The sequence below is a fragment of the Prinia subflava genome, unplaced genomic scaffold (genome assembly GCF_021018805.1).
Source record: "Prinia subflava isolate CZ2003 ecotype Zambia unplaced genomic scaffold, Cam_Psub_1.2 scaffold_47_NEW, whole genome shotgun sequence".
Lineage (NCBI taxonomy): Eukaryota > Metazoa > Chordata > Aves > Passeriformes > Cisticolidae > Prinia > Prinia subflava.
Window position 1 is genome coordinate 903,530 of NW_026961001.1, and position 18,186 is coordinate 921,715.

At 45.4% G+C, this 18,186-nt stretch overlaps 1 long non-coding RNA gene across 1 annotated transcript; it reads left to right on the forward strand.

Moving 5' to 3' along the window:
- LOC134565356 (uncharacterized) lies at positions 1–1,271 on the forward strand. Its single transcript, XR_010083885.1, has 2 exons — positions 1–125; positions 928–1,271. It is a non-coding gene; the product is annotated as an uncharacterized LOC134565356 (long non-coding RNA).
- Positions 1,272–18,186: the final 16,915 nt, after the last annotated feature.

Sequence of the window (18,186 nt, forward strand, 5' to 3'; positions counted from 1 at the left end):
CCCAGGAGAGGTCGAACCCAACTGATGGAACCTCAGAGCTGTTGCAGTTCATGGAGCGTCGTGGGATTGTTTTTGATGACAATTGCCTGAGGCACTCTTGTTTGTTCTTTGACTCGCAGTCCCAGGTAATTCCACGGGCTTGTAAGCTGGATCTTGTCTTGCTGTATTTCATAGCTCTTTCTTCGACCGCGACAACTGTGGCTTTCAGTAGACAGTCCAGGTCTTGTGCATTTTTGGCACAGAGCAAGAGATTGTCCATGTAGTGTAGAAGTCTGGAACAGTCTGGAAACTTTTCTCTAATCAGTGACAGGATTCCAGCAACGTATCATTGGCAGATAGGCAGACTGGCTTTCATCTCTTGAGCAAGCACCAGCCAAAGGTGTTGTCGCAAGGGAGCCTGGTGTTTGAGGGATGGAACGGAAAATGCAAAGTGAGGAGCATCTCTCGGGTGGAGCGGAATATTAAAAAACAATCTTTGATGTCAATCACAGTTCCTTGGAAGCATCCTGGGATGATTGATGATGGCATCCCAGGTTGGAGGGGACCAAAGTCTTTGATTACCTCATTCACTTTACAGAGGTCCTGTAAAAGTCTCCACTTATCTTTCCCTGTTTTTTAATTACAAACACCAGGGTGTTCCAAGGGCTATCCGTTGGTCTGATGTGGCCCTTGGCAAGCTGTTCCTCCACTAGGGATTCCAAAGCGTGCAACTTCTCTTCTGGGAGGGGCCACTGATCAGCCCAGACTGAGTGATCTTGTTTCCAGCTGAGCTGGGGAGTATCCAGAGCGCACTTCTCAGTGGCACGGATTAAAAATCCCTGGAGTCAATCTGAAGGGAGACGCCCCACTGTGATAACATGTTTTGTCCCCATAAGGTTATGGGTGCTCGAATGACAAAGGGTCTCACGGTTGCTACTTTCCCCTCAGGTCCACTGATGACCACCTTCCATTTTGATCACCAAGAATTTGCGACTCCACCAATTCCAGAAATGAGCCCTCCAATTGGCTCCAGTTCCCAGTCAGAGGCCCATTCTGACCCAGTGATCAGGGTAAGATGGGCCCCAGCGTCTCACATCCCTAACCTTCTGATCTTTTTGCCTTTGGAGAACAGGGAGCACTTGATGATGGGCTTGTTGTCTCCCATCCACTGCAGCCAAAAGGTGGCGGGGTTAGGGGGAACAGTTTCTGGAAAGCCTCTTGGTAACAAAAAGACTTGTGCTATAGGAACTCCTGCAGGTAGGAAGTATGGGTAGTCTAAACACATAACAGAGTGTCATGGGTTTTCACTGGCCAGATGTTAATGCACCCATGAGTATATGTTTTTCTTAGCAACTACTGTGGGATATGATCAGGAAGAGCAGAGCAGGCTCAAAATTTGAAAACAGAAGACAAAAACTTTATTACATTACATAAGAACAGAAATAGGAAAGAAAAAAACAACATTTTAAACACACACACAAAAGAAAAACAAATGAAAAATTCTTAGAGCATTCCTTCTCTTCCCCCTAATTTTCACTCCTTACATGTTACCCTCCATGGACTAAAACCTTGGGTTTAAAATCAAACAATCACTACTCAGAAAACTAATCTTTAATTCAGCAAGAGAGAGAGGAGTCTTTTTCACACCACAGACTGCTCTTCAGAAAAACACAGGTCCACCCTTTATGTGTGTTTGTGTCACTCGTGGCACCACCTGGCTGCCGTGGTGACACTCTCTTCTCCATGTCCAGTGCTTTCACCACTGTCCATGGGCTAAAGCTGCATATAGGGCTCTTTTTAAGGATGCTTACATGCTGGGCTCTCCCCATTTTTCCCCTGGGGCCGAGGGTTTCTTCTCTGAGGGCAGAGGACACCACCACACTCTCCTCTTCTCTGTTCGCTCCACTGCAGCAAGTCGAGCTAGGCTACATCTACCCCAAAATGCAGTTTATGTTCAAAAGAGTCTCAAGTTCAGTCTATGGCTAACATTATGCAAGAAAAGTCCAGCTTACAAGCCACTCCTCTTCATCCCTGCCCATCTGAGATTCTTTTCATCTTTCTTTTATCATCTCAGTCTCAAGCTGTTTCTTTCTTTTCTGAAGCCACTAGCCATGAGAATCAATGTCTGGGAAAAGTTTCTTTCTGCCTCAGAAAGGGTTAACAGTTCTTGGCTCCCGGCAGGGGGCTGCAGGCTCAGGCACTCCCTGCCTCTGCAGCTCCTACTGGCAGCTGGGCATCTTCTCCTGGGGGGGGGGGGGGTGGGTAGGAGGGCGCAGGGGGGGGAAGGGGGAGGAAGGAAGGCACTTCTACAGTTTTCCACCCCTCTATCCTGGATGGAGCCAGCTCAGCTCAAAGCTTGTTCACTCTCTTCCCCTGGGGCTCCAGCTCACCTCAGCTCGGCCACGTGGTTCTCCTCTAGCTCGACCACGTGGTTCTCCTCCCCCACCCAGCCTTGAAAGCCAGGAAGGGGAGGTGTTGCCCTGCTGAAGCCTGAATCCAAAAGAGGCAGACCCTCTGGCAGTCCCCGCTTTTAACCCCTTGTGTCCTCGGAGGCGTGTCTAGCCTCTCAGTGGCTACTCCAAGTGCTAGCATAAAACCTGACTGCTGATTGGTTTGCCCACAACTCCCTGAAAAATTTACCTCCCCCTCAAACCGAGACACAGAGATAAAAATTTCCTCACCAGGTTCAAGTGTCTGGACTTCTGAGATCACTGCTTGTGGATGCATGGCTGGAAAAGCAGGGACATGTGCACAATCCTGCTTTTAGCCTAAAGGATGAGTAGAAGCTGAAACGTCCTTGAACTGTTCCTTAGATGGGATAAGGATGAAGTAAAGTTTGGAGCAATAGCTGTAACAGGATGCTGGACAGGATGCGCTGACCATAAGCTGGTGAAGGTTCACAGCATCCAGCCGTGTGGACAGAGCTGCTAAGCCGATCATGAATACTGCAAGGATGTGTGAACACTGTGGTTTAACCAATGATGGTCAGAGTTAGGTGCATGATTGTCACGAGCCAAAGGATGGTCGTGATGGTTCGTTTGATTTCAGAGTGCAAAAAGAGGCAGTGATAACTTAATTCAAGTGAAATCAATTGTATCTTTATTGATACACACAGTTATGCGATAGAAGAGAAGGGGTAAGAAGAGAGAGAGAGAGAGGGGGGTAAAGAAAGGGTGATAGCTACCGACTGACAGACGGGAGTCCTCGTGACGCTGATACCACCTTCGCAGTCCTCGTGACGCTGATACCACCTTCGCAGTCTTCGTGGCACGCGGGTCAATGGAGCCGTCGCCCAAAGGGGAGGCCTCGAAAGCCTGCTCTCCTGGTGGGGTTGTTATAGTTCTTTTCGAAGCGAGAGGCAAGATGCCAGGAAGGGGGGTCGGTTTCGTGGGTATCGCAGGTGTTCTCTCACAATAGAGGGAGGGGTGCAGCTCAAGTCTTACCAAGTACGGTCAGTACAGGAACATCTCTTTGCAAACATGGCCAGAAACCGTAACAGTCCCCCATTGTTTCATGCATGGGTCCCTGAGGAGGGCGTCTTGGTCCAGTGACAGCAGCTGCAGGGAAAACTTGGCCTGTGCTGTGGCCCAGGGTCCATGGGGGTCTCGGCCTCTGACAGTCGTGAGGCAGAAACGAGGGATTTTCCGACCGACTCTTACACCACCCCGTGACTCATGACTGGCCGGCAGGAGAGCTCCATCAGTCGAGTTCGTTGCGTTGTTCTGAAGTCTTCAGGACTCATTGTCAGTGTCAGTAGTATACCCCGGAAAATAGAGTCGAGAGAAAGAGAGAGGGGAAAAAGAAATAGAGAAGGGAAAAGGAAAAACAAGAGATATCATAATGATTAATATTGATTGTTAAAATCTCAAAACAAATCATTATGACAAAACAAATCCAATGATATTAAAATTTCAAAACAAATAATTGTTGTTGATTAATAAAATTCTTAAACAAATCATGATGATAAATGATTCACAAAATCAAATAATCAAGACAAAATCTTAACAATATTAATTAAAATAATATTATTAATTAAAACAATTTTCAAGTATTCAAAGCAAAAGTCTTAAAACAATTTTTCAAAAGAGGATTATAGTGATATTAATTAGAACAATTTTCAATCAAGACAAAAATTATTGTGAAACAATTTTCAAGTAACATGAACAAAATTTAAAAATGATTTACACAAATCACAAAAATCAACATACATAATTGGCTTAAAATATATGTATCTCTAAGATTTCTTTGTCTTACTTAGGCAAAATCCATTTCACAGTCCGCAGCTATGGCCTATTGATAAAGTTTGTCTTGTGTCAATATCTCTAAGTATATCTATTGTTTCTAAGTAAAGAATGAGATTTCTGCAAAACAAAAGCCAATCAAAATAAAGTCAAAAGAACAACAATGGGATGACATAATTTGTTATCAAGGTATTCTTGATTTTATCTAAAATTTCACTTAGATCCTGATGGAGCAACAATTACTTTACCAAATCGGAGCAGGCCATAGCTTGTGGATCAGTGTGTAATTAGATTGTAAAAGCTGGTAAGAAGTAAACTGGAGCTGAAAAAGAAAAATCAAAAGCTGTGATTTTAAAGTTACAAACACAAAAGTTAGAATGATTCTTAGTTTCTAATATAACATTTTCTACAGTTACAACATCACAAGCAGTCCTAAAGCATGCACATCCATTGCCTACTTATAGAAGCACTGTTTCAGGAGTCTCATTAGGATAAACTTAAAAATGACAAATATTTTATTCTATGTCTAAACAAATGTAATTTTATTACTTTCACAAATAAATCTTTGTTGTTCCCAAACAATACAAAAATTCTAAATTAACAGTTTACAATTTCTCATTAATTTGATGGGCCCATTCCCTATACTGGAAAGGATAGAGAATAGCTCCATCATGATTTAATCTTAACACAATAATAGGGAATATCAAATGTACCAAAGGATTACGTATGGTCAATACAAAAGCTGTGGCTGTGTTTATAAAAGAGTCATAAATAAAATTCACTAAGTTCCACCAGAATTGAAAATCTCTTTCGAAATCATTGGCATTGTTCCAAATTACTTTCCGAATTTCAGTAGAAAGACTGCCTTCTTTTATAATTGAGGCAGCCACTAACTGCATCCACAACTAAAACTGGAGGCAGCTAATAGCTAAAAGTTTTGTGATCAATTATCAATTTATGATTATTCACATTTAGATACTGAGTCGTTCTCAAGGCCAATAAGGATGACTATTCTAAATCAATACTATTTAAAATTCTTAATTTTGTTCTTATAATACCAATAATGTTTAAAATATCACCAGTTTTATCATAGTTTTATGTGGTCTTTATGTCCCTCGGAGTTCTCCTGTAAAAAGTAAACACAACAGAATCTGCCTTCAAAGGCAGAAAAGTTAGTATGAAGGAATTTTCCAGGGTGTGTTTATGCTTGGAACTGCCGGGCAAAAAGCAGTGATTTTGGAACATTTGTTAGCCTCCCATCCACAAGGGGTATGAGAAGCCCATTTGATCTTTTCACGTTTTGCCCAATCTGGGATAATTTCTGCAGTAAGTTGAGACTGCTTGGGGCAAAAGGGAGGGGCTGTTCCAGTGACTGAGGCAGGTTTGTCTGGGCTGCCATCCAAGTTCATTGTCACATTTTTTACAGCTCCGACTGAGGCTCTTTTGGCCACCCCGTCAGGTGGGGGGATTGAATATGGAATAACAGCTTTAGGACCAAGTGTTTGGTGGGCAGTTGCCTCAAAAATTAACAATTTTAAAGCCTCATGATGAGAATCACCCCATTCCCAAATTTTTCCTTTTCTCAGTAGGCTGTAAAGGGTTCTGGCAATTATAGAAAAATCAGGGATGTGTTTTCTGCAAAGCACTAGTAATTCTGAAACTTGTTGCAGTTCCTTCGTAGATTCTGGCATTTTAATTTGATTGAAGGAGGTTATCACATGCATGTCATGCTTCTTTTCCATCAAATTCCCAGAAATTTTAGTTTCAGGGGAAATTTGTAGATCAAAGCTTTCTAAGTTGGAGATTATTTTCTGTTGGGGATCTTCCACTTCTCTTTCATCCCTACCCACAAAAATATCATCGATGCATTGGTAAACAGCTACATTGTCAGCTAAGGGTATTTTTTTTAATTCTTGGGCCAAAGCAGGGTGGGCAAGGGTGGGTGAATCTAGGTTCCCTTGAGAAGGAAGGCTTTGCTTTGGCTTGTTGCCTGGGTGCTGAGAGGGGGAGGGTGGGGGGGGTTGGATTGTTAGATTGTTTCTGGGCTCACTGCCCAGATTCTCAGAAGAAAGGTGTGTAATTTGCTGTGACTTTTTAGGGAGGGGTTGCCCTGGCAAATTTGGGTTTTGTTTGGGGACCCCTTTTTTAATATCTAATAGCAACAAGTGTTGGCGGCTAGTGATCTGTTTTCTTTTCTCTGGTTTTTCACTACTAGGAGTTTTAACATAGTTGGTCAATTCTACTGCAATTTCACTTTATACACAGACATTACAATCACCAGTAGGTGAATTAGATTGAGGGGTTGGGGGCTGGGAGGGGGTAGGATAAGGACTGAAACCACGATCTGTAGATCCAGTTAGTTCACTTGGGTTTCTGAGGGATCTGTCTAGCTTTTCTACAGAACTTAAAACAATTGCTATAGGTTTAAATGATTCCAAAGGCTTTAGAATTAAAGGAATCATAATTTCAGACTTTACAGGCAATTGCATTGGAGAGTCATCATGTATCATTTGCAAGCAGGCGGCTTTGTGAATGTTTTCCACGGGCTGTTCAGGAGTACCAGTTAAAGTTAAATGATCTCCCGTTTCCAAGGGGTTATACCCCTCTGCCCAGTGAGCTGAGCATTGAATCAGGGACCACCAGTTATGTTTGTCTCGCATTGTTAAGAAAACTCCACGTCCCCAATACCCACTAACTTCTTGTTCTGTCAATTTAATTTGATCTCCACCACTGAGAGATACTCGGGAAACATGTCCTGTCTCTGATTCATGAGGGAACCGTGAGTACTCTCCTTTTAGCTTAGATAATTCAGTGGTGGTGTCTGGGATTTCTTTAGTGATTATTTGTGGGTCTGAATTTTCATCATTAATATAGTTGCATTCTGTTTTAACTAGAGGTGTTGTGTTAGGGCGGCAGTGTTCCCCACAATTTTTTACTAATTCTTTCTGGGGGTAAATCTGATTAATGTGAGGAGTTTCTTTTTCTTCTGCCTTTTTTGGGAAGTCAGCATTCTCTAAATTTTTAGAATATTCATCTCCCAAGGCAGTCCGTAGCAAATTATTTTCATCTCGCAGCAAATGATTTTCATTTTGCAAAATTTCAACTAAATTTTGAAGGGAGTCAATTATTGCGTTTTCTTCACTTCTTCGCTTAAAGCGAGTTTCTACAGCTGCGGTAAGGCAGGCTCCCAGAACTGAGCAGAGTATGGTTTTATTTTTGCCCAGTTTAAATTTTGTTTCATGTTGTAAAGAACATGCTTTATCAACCACACTTTCCAAATTAGACCAGTTATTATTAGCCCAAAATTCCACCTCTGGAGAGGGTCTGGCATTGTGTTTAGCTAGTAGAGCATAAAATTCAGTTTTATGTATAAAATCATTAGTCATTTTGTACAGGGGATCAGAAAACCACTACAGGGAGGTAATGCTTGGTTGTACACACACAGCTACGCTGCGTCTCCCCTCTTTCCCTGGGGTGGGTGAAGGGACAAATCCTGTCTGCTGAGGCACTGTTTAGTTACGTCAAGGTGTCCCTTCTCTCAACAAGACAGTTCACACACAAAAAACAGTTTCTCTTTTTGCACTAGGAGATCTTTTGTGAAATCCTGAAGACAGATACACCTCAATAGAGTATAGGGATGCTTTTTCCTAGGTGTCTACAGTGTGCGAAGAATCAGAAAAGCCCCCCTTGCTTTCTAGCTTCGTTCACCGAAGTGACGGGCTAGGTGCGGCTGAGGCTAATCTTCCTCTTCCTAGTACAGACTATAGACAACCTGCAACCCCTCTGTCAATCAGGATCCTGTCCGTGATGCCAATTTAATGTCACGAGCCAAAGGATGGTCGTGAAGGTTCGTTTTGATTTCAGAGTGCAAAAAGAGGCAGTGATAACTTAATTCAAGTGAAATCAATTGTATCTTTATTGATACACACAGTTATGCGATAAAAAAGAAGGGGAAAGAAGAGAGGGAGAGAGAAGGAGAGAAAGGGGTGTAAAGAAAGGGTGATAGCTACCGACTGACAGACGGGAGTCCTCGTGACGCTGATACCAACAGACCACCTTCGCAGTCTTTGTGGCGTGTAGGTCAATGGAGCCGTCGTCCGAAGGGGAGGCCTCAAAAGCCTGCTCTTCTGGTGGGGTTGTTATAGTTCTTTTCGAAGCGAGAGGCAAGATGCCAGGAAGGGGGGTCGGTTTCGTGGGCATCGCAGGTGTTCTCTCACAATAGGGGGAGCGGTGCAGCTCAGGTCTTACCAAGTACGGTCAGTACAGGAACATCTCTTTGTAAACATGGCCAGAAACCGTAACAGTCCCCCATTGTTTCATGCATGGGTCCCTGAGGAGGGCGTCTTGGTCCAGTGACAGCAGCTGCAGGGAAAACTTGGCCTGTGCTGTGGCCCAGGGTCCATGGGGGGGTCTCAGCCTCTGACAGTCGTGAGGCAGGTGAGGGATTTTCGGACCGACTCTTACAATGATATGCTTAGCACAGTATAAATGTAAGCCAAATAGCTGAATAAACGAGCAAGATCTTTAACTCATATTGAGTGTTGTCTTGACTCTGACTGATTCCCGGCAACATTCTGGTGCCCAAAGACCTTCAGAAGAGGAAATGGGAACTCTCAAATCTGCGGATAATTAAGAGGCAGACGGAGAGCGGGGATCAGAGCGGGAAAGCATCTCAACAAGGGAGACAGCAGGAATTCTGACTACGAGCTCAAGTCAGACCTGCATAGAGGTAAGACTGCTAACCCTGAAGAATGGAGTGGGAGGCGGCCCTCGGTCTGTTGAAATGTATCCTTGCCAAGCAAGGGATGAACACTGAGGAGAGACAGCTCAAAGAGCTTTTGAAATGGGCTAAAGAACATGGATATATGAAAGGAGTATCAGTGATCTTTAGCCCTGAAGAATGGAGGGAGGTGGGCGATGCCCTATGGGAAAAGACGATTAAACAAAGTAAATCAGCTAAAAAGCTGGGGATCTTATGGCATAGTATAATCAACACATTACTGCAGATGAAAGCAGAATGTAAGGTCACTCTGGCAGCTACAGAGGTGCTACGGCCTCCAGCTGTTCCCCCCCAGGTCCCTGAAACAACGACTTTTCGGATCGGAAGATTTTTTGGCACTGATCATATGCGGCCGATAAGAGGACTGCAGCAGCAGCCAGAAAACTCTGCTGTGGAAGTAACAAAAGACAAAATGGCTGCCCAGTCAACAGGTGGTTCTACTCACTGAGACACAGTCCCTGAACCTGCGCCAGGTCATGATGTATCAGAGCAGAGAGAAGCGGCTCACCGGCCACGAGCTTATCCTCTGCTCCCAGCTAGTGGACAAACAACGCCTTGCCCCCCTTGCTCACAAGGATCACCATCCGTCACTGGGCATGCGTCACCCTCTTCACCCTCTCCTATGGAGGTTACAAAGAACCCACCTGGTTTGGAATAAAACCAATTGAGTGAAACTGAGCAATTAATGAAGGAAGTGCTGAAGAAATTAGAAGAGCTTGCACAACACAAGAGTGCAACAAGCCAAGCAATCGATTCAGCTGGGAGAGACAAGGGTCTCTCACAGAAACAATGGGAAGCAGAACAAGAAATGACAAAGCACATGCATGCTGAAAAACCATCTCTGATGAATCCTAATCACTCTAGCAGACCAACAGCTCCGCCCATTGGACCACTGCAAGAACCTGTGCTTATCTCCTCATCAGAAGGAATTGTGGTAAAGCCTAAACAAGCAGGGAATAGATGGTCAGGTGTCATCTACGATGTGATCCTGGAAGAGGAATGGCAAGTAGCCTCTGCAGAAGCAACAGGGAAAGAGAGTGAAGGAAAGCTGGGTTGCAAATTGCACTCGAGAAGATTCAACAGAAGAGCCCTTGGAAATATTTGAGTTGGCTTATAACTGATGCGATAATCACTCTGCAAAAAGTCTCCATTAAAACTCAAATTTCCATGCTCACAGATGTGCAAGTGCTACTTGTGATCTACAGTGGATTTGAACTCTAGTTCTCATTATAAACGATGAATTGTACCCACTCTTGGCACTATTCAGAGATACTGATTCAGATCAACGTACGGAACTTACTCAAGAGCAGAAAGACTGTATTAACCACCTTGGTCATCTCATTTCCACTCAATGGGCTTCACATAATTTGTTTGTGGTGACATGGTGACACGACCCACCACTGTGTTTGCTGTGCTTTGTCAATGGCAAAAGAAAAACAGGGAAGAAGGGAGGCCTAAGACAACAAGTGATGCCATTGACAAGCTGAATGTCAGACCTAATGTGGTGTATTTACATTGTTTGTGACAATCTTGTTGTGAATGTGGTAGTTGTGATTGGTGGGCAAAGATTAAGTGTGGAGGTTGCCAGGGAATTATTTTGATCCATAGGATTCACCTGCGTTTGATTGCCTGTTGTATTAGCTGGAATGGTAATTTTCACCCTGGAAATCCTTGGGCAGCATTAATAGAGTGTTTAGGAGAAGTGCAGTGAGATGATCACAGTTTAGGTGGTTTGTTTGAAAACGAAGGAGCCAGATGGAGAGCCTGGATCGTTTGGCTCATCCAGCAAACTTCAAAATGTGTGGTTACCCTTAGGGATACACATATTTTGGAACAGCAATGTAGTAGGGGAGTGAGAGTCCCTATTCAACATGGGGTTCCTGAAGATAGTTGGGAAAGGACGTGCCGGTACTGACAGCGGCACCGTAATGGTCGTTGCAGTCACCATCCTTGCCACACCACACAAGGTTAATGCTGTCACAGCAGACCCCAGGAAAGCCTTATTTGACCCCAGAGAAAATACTTGGGTAATGCTGGCACAAAGCCTGAATAATACCTCCTTTTGTGCCAGTTTAGCCGTTCCAATGTCACCATTTGTAACATGCTTGGTAGGTGTTCTCATAAATGACTCCAACATAAATTTGTTGACGAGACCCCCATAGGAGATTTTTGTAGCAGTGAGGTAAACTATTATGAAAATGGATTGACGATTAGCTTTACCTCGATTACTGGAAAATGTATGTATGGAATCAATTCATGGATCCCTACACTACCCTTTTATCCAGGTGATCCTCAAGAGATTGAAATTCTTGGGACACTTAATGCTCCTTCATGTTTTTATTTTAATGCATCAGCATATGGGTGGACATTGGGGATAAAGGATGACAATCGTATAAGGCCTACTTTTGTTACAGGGTCAAATGGATGGAATAATGAATCTTCATGGTGCTTGGAGCTGAGTCAGAATAAAACAACCCCAGTGTCATCGATCTACCCTAGGCAATTGCCAGCTGGCCTATTTTTAATATGTGGCAATCGCGCCTGGGCCGGGATACCCCCAGCACCTGTTGTGGGCCATGTACAATTGGACAAATAAGCATGGCAATGCCTATAACAATTTAGAAAAGTTAGCTTGCTAGGTTATTAGACAGGCTAATGCTACTATTACTGTTTTATCTGTATTAGCTAAGGATTCTTTTAGTATGCAGCATGCGATATTACAGAACCATGCAGCAATTGGATTTTTTTTATTAGCTTATGGTCATGGTTGTGAAGACTTTGATGGAATGAGTTGCATGGACCTTGAGGATCATTTTGAGTCCATCCACAAGAAAATGCAGAGCTTACAGCAACATGCTAACAAAACCAGCAAGATGTAAGATTCTTTGGATTGGAGTGATTATGTGATTGGTTGGGCACTGGTAGGTAGAGAAGGGGATTAGTGAAAACAGGAATTGTTGTGTTATTAGTGGTTATCTCGGGAATGTGTTTGGTTGTTTGTTGTCATGTGTGCGTAGAGTGTTTGCAAAGGGAACAGAACAGGCATGGATTGTGCAAAAAGAAAGCGGGGGAATTGTGGATGCATGGCTGGAAAAGCAGGGACATGTGCACAATCCTGCTTTCAGCCTAAAGGATGAGTAGAAGCTGAAATGTCCTTGAACTGTTCTTTAGATGGGATAAGGATGAAGTAAAGTTTGGAGCAATAGCCAGAACAGGATGCTGGACAGGATGTGCTGACCATAAGCTGGGGAAGGCTCACAGCATCCAGCTGCATGGACAGAGCTGCTAAGCCGATCATGAATACTGCAAGGATGTGTGAACACTGTGGTTTAACCAATGATGTTCAGAGTTAGGTGCATGATATGCTTAGCACAGTATAAATGTGAGCCAAATAGCTGAATAAACGAGCAAGATTTTTAATTCATATTGAGTGCTGTCTTGACTCTGGCTGATTCCCCGGCCAACAACTGCTGCTTTGCTTGGTTTGTAAATAGGATCACCAATGATTAGGATGTCAAAAGGTCCATTCAAAGGCGCCCGTTTCCCTGTGGCTATTTTATAAATAGAGTCATTTTCAAATTCTACAGACAAGTCACTCACCAACTCATGACAGGTTCCCACCTGTACCGTAAATTGGGTCTTCTTCATCTCCAGCAGCACTTTCACTCCTGGTGTCTTTGGTCTGTGCGAGAACCGATCTTTTGTGTCCCCTCTGGAGGGGTGAGTGGTGGGATGAAGGGGAGGTGGTTGGGCATTTGATGTCTTCGCGCGGCACCGATCTGCGCTTGGTTGGGAGTTTCCCGACTGCCACCATTTCCTCAGCTTGTTGCACAACCAGTCATAGTCCCTACGGCTGTCCTGAATGGCTTGTTTTTGTGGGCGCTCCACCGTGAAATGTCTGTATTCACCACAGTTAAAGCACCTCTGGTTCTCTTTTGCTGCGACAACAGCAAATGCTCCAGACACCTCCTGAGCAATTCCTTGGACACCTGCTTGGGCCACCGTGTTCTTGGTAGAATTGTGTTTGACACAGACTTCTATCATCTGATCTATCATTGGTTCTGGGTCAAGGGGAAGGGACCTAAGTATGGTTTTTGTTTCAAAGTTGGCATTAATCATTGCCATTTTTATTAACATCTCTTTGTGCACCTCTCTGCTTTCTATTTGCTTTTCCTACGCCACTTTGAGGCCATCAACAAATTTTATAAATGTCTCATCCCCCCCTTGATTTACGTTTGTGAAGCTCTGTGTGGGCACTGCATCATCTGGTGTCAGGAGGAAGGATGTTTTTGCCCGCAGTAGTAATTTCAAGAAGAGCAGCTTCAGGAATACCAGTCTGATCTTGGGGCTTGAGGTCGTTTCCTTCACCAGCAATTTGCTCAGGTATCAAATTTGGTTTGTTTGGGTCATTTTGATCGATTGTAGCCAATGTTCCCAATTGCTTTTTCCAATTGCACTCCCACAGCATGTATTCTGGTGGGGAGAGGAGACACACCATGATGTTCCTGATGTCACGAGGGATGAGTGTGTGCGCTGTGAAGGTTGCCTCTAAGAGGTGCTTAAAGCAGTGTGATCCCCTCCCATGTTGCTTGGCAGCCTTGCAAAGTTCCTTTTAATTCATTACAGGGAAGTGGTTCCCACGTTACAGTGTGACCTGAACGCCTACTTGTTTTTACTGTGATTGGGAAGGCCATGATTTTGTTACCTATTTCCCAATCTCCCTCTTTGGCTGCTTCCCCCCGGGTCTTGGCCCAGTGGTCCTCACAGTCGTGGTCAGAAAGGAAGGACTCACTGCTGTCATCCTCTGATGAGGGTGGAGGGCACCTGAGGCAGGTGCGGGGCTGAGCAGAGCGGCCCGGGGGTGCCCGGTGTTGAGCGGCAGTGCAGACCAATATGGCCTCCTTCCGGCAGCTCCCGCTCTCACTTCCGGTCCTGATCCATGGGAACCGGAAGTGGGGGGACCTTGGGGGCGGGGCCATCCTGGGAGGGACAGGGCTCAGGGGCGGGGCCTGCATTGGGGATGGAGCTGGGGCGGGGCCTACACAAGGGGTGTAACCAGGGCGGGGCCGGTGACACCGTGGGTGGAACCATTGCAGGGGTGTTCCCTGTGTCAGGGGAGGGGCCCGACACAGACACACCCAACAGAGCGCGAGAGGAAGGGATAGGCGCCTGCATGATGGGGGGTGCAGGAAGGGATGGTGACGCAACTTGATTGTGGCCATTTTGTGGGTAAAGGATGGGAAATTTTGAGCTAGAAAAAGGGAAAATGGTGGGGCTGGCCACATTTTGTACCAGAACTGAACTGAGGAACACTGAACCTGAGGAGGGGGCAAACTTGGGTAGGTGGGCATGGGGAGGAGGTCAAGGGGAGAGTCCAAGGTAGTGTGGCCAGCACAATCTTGGTGTACTGGTTTGAAAGCAAAACCAGTAAGACTCCAAGTCAGAAATACAATTTAATAGAGAGAGAAGAAACAACAAGAAAGGTAAAAATAAAATAAAATAAGATAAATGCAATAGTAAAAAGGACCACTGACAGAGTCAGAATGCAAACCTGACAGTCTGTTGGTCAGGGTGTTGGAAGCAGCCCAAAATAAGTCCTCCCGGAGTGACAGTTGTGGCTCTGTTGAAGTAGAGATGATCCTCAAGAAAAGGTCCAGTTGTCCTCTGGGAATCCAGTGGAAACAGGCCCCCTTGGTGTTTGGGAGTGCTGGTTTTATCTCAGTGGAAAGGCTCTGGCTCCTCCCGCTGGGTGGAGCATCTCACAGTGGAATGAAGTAATGTTATCAGTCATGTGAGAGGCCTTAAATGGCCCATTCACAGGTGATGTCCCTCAGAGGAGGATGGGTGGAGGAAGAGATAAGAAGGCACTGCCTTATCTGGTGTTATCAATTGTCCCATTAACAGAAGGCATCTGCCCTCTTTCCACCCCTAGAGTTACAAGAGATAAAGAACAATATCTACCAACTGGCTTCAACAGATGAAAATAGAATACACATTTTTGGTTACATTTTTCAACCCAGGACATTTTCCACTCCTTATTCTATTATCATCTGTATCATATCCAAACCAATAAACTCTATTATATACATATATACATACACAATGAAACTTTATACACAATTCTCACTTAAGATTAGGTTTGCCTGTGACACACAACAGGTTTCTCCATTTTCTGCATTACCCACCAACTATAACCAGGTCCTTGAGAAAAAATAATCCCACGGATGGCTCTGCCTTTGCCTGAGGTGGGATTAATCCAAACAGTCTTTCCTAAAATACCCTTCATGTGAACCCCTGGGACTTTATCTACTGTGTGCAAGGGTTTGGACTGCGCAGGTCCACCTCTGTTGATGGATCCTCAAGTGTTCACCATCCAGGTGGCTTTGGCTAAGTTCACTTCCCAATTCTTGAAGGTCCCTCAGCCTAGTGCCTTCAGGGTACTCTTCAGTAGTCCATTGCACCGTTCTACTTTCCCGGCAGCTGGTGCATGATAAGGGATGTGATGTATCCATTCAATGCCATGTTCTCTGGCCCAGGTGTTTATAAGGCTGTTCTTGAAATGGGTCCCATTGTCTGACTCGATTCTCTCAGGGGTGCCATGTCTCCACAGGATTTGCTTTTCCAGGCCCAGGATGGTGTTCCTGGCAGCAGCGTGAGGCACAGGGTAGGTCTCCAACCATCCAGTGGTGGCTTCCACCATGGTCAGCACACAGCGCTTGCCTTGGCAGGTTTGGGGAAGGGTGATGTGGTCAATCTGCCAGGCTTCCCCATACCTGTACTTAAACCATCATCCACTGTACCATAGAGGCTTCACCCGCTTGGCCTGCTTGATTTCAGTGCAGGTTTCACAGTTGTGGATGACCTGGGAGATGTTGTCCATAGTAAGGTCCACCCCTCAGTCACGGGCCCGTTGGTATGTTGCATCTCTCTCCTGATGACCAGAAGCATCATGGGCCCAACGAGCCAGGAATAATTCTCCCTTGTGCTGCCAGTCTAGATCTACCTGTGATACTTTCACCTTGGCACCTTTGTCCACCTGCTTGTTGTTGCAATGCTCTTCATTAGCCCAACTCTAGGGTACGTGCACATCCACGTGTCGAACCTTCACGCTCAGTTTCTCTACTCGGGCAGTGATGTCCTGCCAAATCTCAGCGGCCCAGATGGGTTTTCCTCTGCGCTGCCAGTTAGCCTTTTTCCAGTGATTCAGCCATCCCCACAGGGCATTCGCTGCCATCCCCACAGGGCATTCGCTACCATCCAGGAGTCGGTGTAGAGATAGAGCCTTGGCCACTTCTCTCGTTCAGCAATATCCAAAGCCAGCTGGATGGCGTAAGCTCTGCAACCTGACTCGATCCACCTTGTTTCTCAGTAGCTTGTGCAACTCGTCATGTGGGGCTCCATACTGCAGATTTCCATTTCCAATTAGCACTTAGAATTTGACAGAAACCATCAGTAAAGAGGGCATCTCTTCTTTCAGTCTCTGGTACCTCATTATACGGTGCGGCTTCCTCAGCACATGTCACCTCCTCCTCCTCTTCTTCAGAAGATAATCCAAAAGTCTCACCTTCAGGCCAGTGTTGCCATGAGGTTTTTTCCTGGTTTGCCGAGCGTTCATATTAAAGGAGAAATGTGCAGTTTCTCGCGCTCGTGAATGTATACACAGGACCATGTTTTGTAAACACCGCCCTTTTTATGAATTCCTTCTCAAGGAGAAGAGGAAGTTGAATGACAGCCGCCTTGGCCAATGTGGTGGGGAGGTGGGAATTCCATCCTCCAATCCACAGGCCTCATAGGAAATGTATAAAGGTGGGTTTTTTAAATAAACTGGGTCTTCCTGCCCTGCATGCTCGATGAACCCAGATCTGTCCCCGAGTCTCATTTCTGGTTAGGCCCCGCGGTGATAGGCCAGTTTGTTTTAATTTCCAGAATCCCAGGGCAATTCGGGTTTCCAATACAGGCACGCTGTGTAATGAGGGCAATCCATTTGCTTCATGTTGTGTCGGTGGCGTGATGTGTGGAAGGAACCTTTCCCTTGAACATGCACTCCTGTCACAGACGACACGAAAAGAACCACACGAGAACATGCTGGTGAGTGAAGCAGGAAAAGGGATGAGTTTATTTACAAAATTCAACTTCATACATTTCCTATGGGGTCTGTGGATTGGAGGATGGAACTCCACCTCTCAAACCACATTGGTCAAGCCAACTGCCAATCAACTTTCTCCTCCCTACTAAAAATATGTAAACAATGAAAGACAGTTACCAAAACAAGGCCATTGTTTATAATACAAGCTGTGAGAAAGTGAAAATTCTTACTAATATGAAGAACATTACAGAAGGCTTAGAAAAGTCTTCAAAACCAAGGTGACACACTCCAGCACCGGTAGTTGGGGTGCCAGAAGTAGCTGCATTTCAGTCCTAATCACTTCTGAGGCTGCTTCAGCTCCTTCATAGCCAGCCAAGATTTCCTTCTCTGTGGGAGTGTAGTTGGCTTCAGACCCTCTGTAACTTCGACTCCAGAATCCCAGTGGTTGACCCCAAGTCTCACCAGGCACCTTCTGCCAAAGGCTCCAGGACAGGTCATGGTTCCCGGCTGCAGAGCAGAGCACGTTCTTCACTTCTGGTCCTGTCCTGACTGGGCCAAGGTCTACTGCATGAGCAATCTCCCTCTTGATCTGGGCAAAGGCTTGTTGCTGTTCAGGGCCCCAGTGGAAATCGTTCTTCTTGTGGGTAACCAGGTAGAGAGGGCTCACAATCTGGCTGTACTCGGAAATTTGTATTCTCCAAAAGGAGAATTCACCCAGGAAAGCTTGTGTTTCCTTCTTGTTGGTAGGTGGGGACATGGTGGTGATCTTGTTGATTACCTCTGTTGGGATCTGGCAATGTCCATCTTCCGACTTTACTCCCAGGAACTGGATCTCTTGAGCTGGTCCTTTAACCTTACTTTGCTTAATAGCAAAACCAACTTTCAGCAGAATCTGGACAATCTTCTCTCCTTTCTCGACTTCCCCTGCCGTGTTCCCCCATACAATGATGTCATCAATGTACTGTAGATGTTCCAGAGCCTCGCCCTTTTGCAGTGCAGTCTGGATCAGTCCATGGCACATGGTGGGGCTGTGCTTCCACCCCTGGGGCAGTCGGTTCCAGGTGTACTGCACGCCCCTCCAGGTGAAGGCAAACTGGGGC